Below are 8,284 nucleotides of genomic sequence, written 5' to 3'. Positions count from 1 at the left end.
TGAAATTAACTCAAATGCCCCAATAGATGAATGGATTAAGAAATTGTGATACAAACACATACACACACATATCCATACACAAATGAAGTTCTTATCAGCCATAAAAAGAAATAAAATTATGGCAATTGCTGGTAAGTGAATGGAAATGGAGCGTATCATGCTAAGTAAAATTAGCCAAACTGAGAAACTCAAAGGTCAAGTGTTTTCTGTCACAGGCCAAAGCTAGAGTAAAATAAAGAAAAAGGGAGAGGGAAGGATAGGATAACATAAAGAACCAATCAACCGTAAGTTAATGGATCAACAAAAGGGAGCCTAATGGGGCATAGGAAGGAGTACAGGAGAGGAAAAGGAGAATGTGAGGGAAAAGGTGGAGGAGATAATGAAATGAAACAAATTTCCATGCGTTTGTGATTTTGTCGGGATGAACCCCAACTACTATGGATGACTGTAAAGCTCTAACAAAAGAAAACTGATTTTCTTATTTTGTTTTATAATTTACTTCTACAACTTATTACTATTGTGAGAAACTCTGATGGACTTGAAGCTTGAGAATTTCCCAGGGTAGCATTCACATGTCTTTGCCCCTGGCAGCTGTTCCTCTCAGTCCTTCTTTCTCTTGACTTCAGCCCATAACTCTTCCTCACCATGTCTCTTCCTAAACTCAAGTTGTCCAAACAATGGCTTCTGGGATGCAAGAAAAGTTCCTCTGCTGCTAACACTAGTTGAGTGTGTTGATTCCTTCCTGCTGGAACCTTAGAAAAGATTATACCCTCTTCTCTAAATATATTGGTGATTAAAAGGACAACTGATAAATAATTTGAATACGAAGAAGAAAGGACCAAAAGCTCTTAGAGAGTAACTTTAAGGAAACTTCTCACCTCTGAACATTTTAAAATAAAGGATCAGGCTGAGGGAGCTCTGGAAGATTTTCTCCCCCAATATGAATAATGAATAGTCTTAGTGGAATACAGTTAAATTACAACACTGTTAAAAATTTTGCTGATCCAATAAGAATCCTGATATGCTTGAACAGTGGAGTGTGATTAAGTGTGGGGATTATGTTGTTATTTTCAATGTCTATGTTTATCATGCAAAATGTATGATTAGGCTAAAAAAATTACAAACAAGACAATCACTCACAAACCAGCTCCCATAACTCTCTTGCTCTTGATAGCAAGAGTAGAAATAAATTATTTATCAATCAGCAGAACTCCCAAGAAAAGACAGGTATTCCAGTTTGTGCTAAATGTTTGTGAATCTGGACACTGTTGATAGACTAAATGGATTGAATTTTATTCTTGAAGATTATTATTTAATTCTCCAAAGTGCTGGCAGCATTTGATTTGTTAATTCTTCAAATTCTCCAAAATACTCAATACCTTGGGTTATATATTGAAATGAATATTTAGGCATTCCTGTGTATGTTGAGAAAAAATTATCTAATTATCAGATTTTTGAAAGCAAGAAGAGGTTGAATTTTCAACCTGTGAAATTGCACAGGGGCCTTATTGCATAGAAATTTGTCTGGCCTGCTTTATGAAGCCAACTGAATGGGAGGTTTTCTTGGAACTGAAAGACACCCCTTAAATTGTAGAACATCCATTTTCTAATATTATATCAGAAAATAGCATATTGTTCTTTAGTACTATTCAATGGCCTTTATGTGTATAGGTAATTTTGCCAACCCTGGAAAAAGACAACATAATAGATTCCTCTATGACTCAATAAGACCACAGGAATAGGTGCTGTGAGAGTACATGACAGTCCTTGGGAGCTTGCCTTTCCCCACATCACACACCTGGGATCTTCATTGTGTCATTGAAGTTTCAGGCATTTAAATAGCACTAACTGAAACATTTCAGTGGAACAAATATTTCCTTCCCATGTGTGCATTGAGGGCTGTGCAAAGGATTTGCAGTTCACGAAGGGGTGTGTTGGAGGGAAGCCTAGGGTTTAATGAAATGTATTGGTACAATGGTAGTGATTAAAAGGACAACAGTATACATAATTTGAATGTGAAGAAAAAAGGGCCAAAGGCTCTAAGAAAGGCAACAAATAAAATCAATTTCTCACAGCAAGAAGTTGGAACATGTGGACTAATAAAGACTAATAAAGCTTCCCATGAGGGGAAGGTTATAGTGAAAACTGGACAGGATATGGACTCCCCAAATCCTGTGATTAGAGTCTTCCATTCAACTAAACTGCCTGAACATAATACATGCTCCGAAAAAATCTTTCAGTCGAATAAAACAAAATTCTTTCTGAGAAATTTGGATATTTCAGTAGTTAACTTATAGAAGTCCTAAATTTTCTCATTGCCTTTGTGTTAGTCATATTTTAGTAAATGTGGCCAAAATATCTGACATAAACATCCTAAAGAAGGAAAGGTTTATTTTGGCTCATGGTTTCAGAGGTTTCAGTCCATAGTTGGCCTGAAGTGAGACAGAATATCATGGCAGCAGGGCATGATGGAGGAAAGCTTCCCAGCTTATGGTGGCCAGGGAGAGGGGGAGAGAGAAGGTGAAGGAGACAGAGGAGGAGGAGGAGGAGGGGAAGCAGGAGGAGGAGGGGGTGAAGGAGGGAAGAGAGATATCATGGGAACAAGTTATAGTCCCCAAAAATGTGGACTCCATGTAGGTTCTACCTCCTGCAGTTTCTACCACCTCCCAATAATGTTATGAAATTATTAATGTGACAATGGATTAATCCACTGATCATAACTTGGCGACTTTATACAGCACTTGTTTGTTATATCACAGACAGGTAGGTCAGAGTCTAGGATGAAATGACAGACACGATCCAAGCCCCACCTCTGAACTTTGCTGCACTGGGGACCAGCCTTCAATCTTTGGAGTTGAAGTCTTTGGAGACACTGCAGATAAACCATAACACGCTTACAGTGCTAGGATTTTTAAAAACAATACCTATAAAGAAGATGGTATTTTGCTCCTTTAAGTTATGACTAATATTTTGATTTTTTGTCCTTGGAAGGAACCTTGGAAGTACAGGCTCCTCAATTTCTCTATCTCATGGATTTTGACAGAAACCTCCATTCCAGGAGGAAAAATAATTAAGTTAAAACTCCAACTAGAAATTCATGAGTCATGCACCTGTCTGGTAACAGGAGGAAAGATGAGGTGGATATGCAGTGGGCAAAGTCCTGGAAAGGCAGTTACTTGATTTTTTTTCCTTCCCTCCCCCACCCATATTTATTTCTTTAAAGAATAATTCCACAGATAATAAGTAATGTAATGATGAGTCACTTCTAGGAGGCAGTGATTTGATTTTCTAAATACTTCATCCTTTGTAGTTAGCAGAGATCCAACAGTGACATTTAAAAATTATTCTGTTTCTGTAACTTGGCTACTCTTTAAGAGGACTAAGTATGTGGAATGGTGTACACCTACGTGATAATTCATGTCAACCATGTACTTACTACAAAATCTCAGATGCTTCCCCACATAAATCAGTTCCGAGACCCAAGAAGCTAACTCATTAAAATTTACTTGAGATTCCTGTAACCTTTTCTCAGGAAGCAACAGCAGGTATAAAAAGTGCAGGTGTGTGTGTGACACGCGTGCGCACACACACGCACATATGCAAAGCTTTAATTCTAGTGTATAAAAGAAATTCTATTTTGTGAGTTGTTGAAGAGTCTGGCAGAGGGTGGGCGAGAAAGCCATGGAATTTTTGAAGTGTGACATAGTAGATTATGGCAAATTAGAAATTTGTCATAGACTATTGATAGAGGAGATGCCAGGCTGAGTCAGATCTCTTCAGTGCCTAGGCAACTATGTAGTTATAAATTAGGATCCTTTGAAAATTGCATTAACATTTTTGGCCAGTAGGTCAATCAAATTCTCTTCTCCTAAATGCAGTAATGGTAATGGTGAGTCAGTCTGCGTATATTGTAGCTAGTATTTTACTATTTATTGCTAGTGACAATTTCAAAGTCTGGGTGTTTGATGGTTGCAGGAATATCATGTCATTCCCTAGCTTAATAATGACTAATGGTTCTATCTGAACTACACAACAAAGTTAAAACTCCTTCTTAGCAAGATGTTCAAGGCCCTCAATCATCTGGTCTGCTGCTTAGATCTCATCATCTCATGCTACCATTCACCTGGATTCTGTATCAAAATCCAGATTCATCCTTCCCTTCTTTATGTACTCTTGCATTTAAAGTCCTCTATTTTTGTACTCACCACAAAGATTTGTTCATAAATCAATCATTTAAAGGACAGAGGCTATGGCTTATTTAACTTTGCATGAACAGTACCTGGTACATAGTTGAAGTGCCATAAATGCTCATTAAATTAATACATGTATGCTCAATTTTAAAAATAAACCATAACTACTAATATACTTGTGTAATAGTGTTCTATGAAATACCTAATGACCCTTATCTTTGTACAATCTCATTACCTTTTGAGAGTGGCAAAACCTCTGCATAAGATGAAATGCCACTCTAATTTTATAAATTATACACCATAAATGTAACTATAGATTATATTATATACAAAAGGAAAATTCTCCGGGTTAGCATAATCTATTTACATGAGCCCTGCAAAAACCAAGGTTTGACTGGTGAAGAAGAGGAATCAGAGATCAAATGCTTGATTAGGATTTTTATGATCTTTGCTGATTTTGAAGATGGAAGAAACCATGTGGGTGGCTTCTAGGAGCTCAGCTCTTCCAGTTGACAATCAGGAAGGAAATGGGAACCTCAGTCCTACAACAGCAAAGGAAATAATTCTGCCTGCAACCTGGATGAGTTTGGGCATGTTTTCCCCCCACATCTTCCAAATAACAGACAGAGCTGCTAACACCTTGATTTCAGTCTTGGGAAATCCAAAGCAGAGTCATGTCAGTCATGTCATGCCAGTCTCCTGACCTACCTATCTGTGATAGAACAAATGAGTGCTATTTAAATCCATTAAGTTTATAGTAATTTGCTTTGAAGCAATGGACAACTGGTACACTTGATGTGCAATTTCATCAAATTAAATTGGATATATATGTTCTACTCTGTTTTGTTTAATTAATTAATAGTTGCTCTCAAATCAAATTAACACTTGGAAACTAGATCAGAGCATTCAGTCATTTCAAACCAAGTAACAAACTGCTATTGGGTGTATGCCATGTCTCATGCACTATGTTAGGCTCTGGCTGGGATTCAGTTCCTGATAAAAGGTACATAGTCAGAATAGCTTGATATGGTCTTACAATAGCAGAGAAAATTGCAGATACATTTTTTTTTGGTACCAGGGATTGATTCCAGGAGTGCTTAACCACTGAGCCACATCCCTAACCCTTTTTATTTATTTTGAGACAGAGTCTAGTTAAGTTGCTCAGGGATTTGTTAATTGCTGAATTGCTGAGGCTGGCTTTGAACTTGTGATCCTTCTGCTCAGCCTCCCAAGCTGCTGGTATTACAGGTGTGCACCACCACGCCTTGCCAGGCACAAATTTATGTCAAAGGAATAAACATAATAGCCTGAAAGTTTGAATATTTAGGGGATTCTTCAATAACAAGTACATTTATTTTCTAATTAACCTTCTGTTTTATTTTTTGCCAAATATGCCTGACATTTTATTTTATTTTTTTAATTGGATAATATTCTTTTTCTCTTGTATATTTAAAAACTCTATCTGATGCAGTTAAAAGAAGTTTAGCTAATTTTTATCTATCTTTTCTAATGCTTTAACATTGGTCTTTTTAGGCTAACTAGTCAATGTATAACTAAAAATGAAAGTATTAAGAAATTTCTAAAGTTTGAAATGGCTAGAATGACTACATGTTAAGTGAGGCATGCTTTTATTGAAGCAATATGAATTTTAAAAAGATTTTACACTAGCAGCCTGAAAACATAAACAAATACTATCAAATGCTGAATTTACAACATATTTAAGCCTTTTGAATTAGTATCTTAGACAGCAGTGTGATGACTGTTCATAATTATGGTAACTCATCAAGTGTTTATCAAAAGCTTTACTGTAAGATATTGATACATTCCATGGTATTTACAGAAGGTCAGAATATCTAGAAGTTTTAGCCAGGAGCCAAGACCTCCTTCTAACTCATAGGTGGTTATTGAGTAGGTTAGCCAGGCAACTGTGCTATCACTAGGTATAGGGTGTGCCAAACATCAGTAGAAAACAAAACCAAGTAGATTATATTACCACATTTTTTTCTAAGGCTATATGCACTACCTGTGGTTGGAAAGAACATTTTTTAGTAATTTCTTGAAGGTGAGAATGAGAATGGTGAATTCCTTACAGGTTGTGCTATACTGCAGGGCTTGTGCTTTGGGGAATGGGAGTAGTAAGATTTGGGAGTCAAAGAGTAGTTACATGTGTATTGGCAATATTGACAAGACCCCAGTAGATACCACACAGCATATAGAAGCAAGTCTAAAACATGACAAACACGGAGGATATATAGAAAGTGAAGACCATGGTAAACTGTAGCAGTCAGTACAGGAGATGTGGGAACATGAGCCTTGGAAAACAATGAAGTTGCATTTTTCTATCTGGGTGATTTTCTGCAGGAATTCCTTGCAGAGTGGGTATTGAGAGAGAAACTTTGTCCAAATCAAGATCGTGAATAGGAATCTGAGTAGGTGAGACAAGCCCAGCTGGTGAAGTGACCAAATTCCTGCCAAAGAGAGATTTTAGAATTGGTCTAATAGACAATAGGGAGTAATTCACTTTTGTTAAACAGGTGGTGCTAATTTATTGAGGATACTTGGGAGTCCATCAGCTGTTCAGCAACAAGTTGGTAGCTAAAGAGTTTTAATTTATTAAGGAGTATTTGCATAGATGAAATGCTTCCCAAGTAGGTTTTATCACAGTCACTTGGGGGCAATTGTTAAAAATGAAGATCACTAAGCCCCTCTTGTGGACTTATATTTTACTGGTTTTGGATAGAAACAGTATTTTTACAGTCTCACAGAGTAAGTTTTATTTAAGTATAGCTCTCTTGTAGGGAGTTAGAAAATGTATTTAATAGCAGATTTAGTGTTTTGCCTCTGGGGAATTTCAGTTGGATTACACATTAAAAATGGTGAGGAAAGCAAGAACTTTGGTGAGTTTCATTTAAGCAATTTGACATGTACCTTTTAATGATTTTAAATGAATCTCCCAACTTTTTGGGTCTTTTCTTCTACTAGTTAGTTTCTGAATTGTAGAAAAAGAAAACAAACTTGCACAGCTTAAAATGAGATATTCCAAGAAATTGTCAATATTAACAAATGGTTTGTTACGAAAAGTTCAATCCTTGCCTTAACCTTATTTTAACTTATTTTGATGTTAGCTGGGGATTTTTCTTCTTATGACCAGTAGAGGGAGAAATAGCTCTTGATATAAACAGCTGTCCTTTTTCCAGGCAGAAATAACATTACCAACTTACATTGTATTACGGAATTATTATATTTTTGAATTTGTGATTTATATTCTAGAAATGTATTGAGGTATATGTTTCTTTCATCGTTTATAACTTGGGACTTACACACATGGTTACTATGTGGTGTTCATAAATATTCCAATAGTGCACTTCTTTGTTAGGACCAATGGACTAATTAGCAAGATATGTGTGGCCCTTCCCTTGTCTCCACCTGTACTCATGCTCTCCTTTTTTTGGATAACAGTGGTTACCATCCATCTAAATCTGACTTTGGCTTAAGACCTACTTTAGAAACAACTCTAATGAATCCTTCTTTGATTGTGCATCTCTCAATTTATATAGCATGATTAGGTTCCTGTTTTATAGTGCTTAATACAATTGTTTATTATATGTTTATTAGCATAAATGACTTTTATTCTTCTATTAGATCATAACTAACTTGCCAGATAAAGAATGCCCAGGTAACTCCAAATTTCATATGAATGAGAATTTTAAATTTTTGTCATGTGTCTCATGAAATATTTGAGACATGCTTAATATTAAATTTTTTTCATCTGAAATTCATATTTAACTGGACATTTTTTTTAATTTGATAAACCTGGCAAATCTAATCATAAACACTTTTTACAGTCTTTGTCTTGTTCATATTCATAACTGTGGAGAACTGTGTCAAGTCATAGTAGTTGTTTAAAAAATGAAAATGTCAAAATGCCATATGTGACTAAGTATTATAGGATGAAAGACTAGTATTTTTGAATGTAAAACTTGCTTTTAAATAATCTGCCTTAATATTACATTGATGTATTTAAATGAATTTTTATTTGTGCTAAAAAGAAAATCACTGTAACAAAGAAATTTGTAATGAGTAGAAATTTGAAG

The sequence above is a fragment of the Marmota monax genome, unplaced genomic scaffold, assembly GCF_021218885.2.
Source record: "Marmota monax isolate L192 unplaced genomic scaffold, Marmota_monax_Labrador192_F-V1.1 WCK01_AAM20220418_F8-fsc00098, whole genome shotgun sequence".
NCBI lineage: Eukaryota > Metazoa > Chordata > Mammalia > Rodentia > Sciuridae > Marmota > Marmota monax.
Note: the sequence above shows the minus strand (reverse complement) of the source record.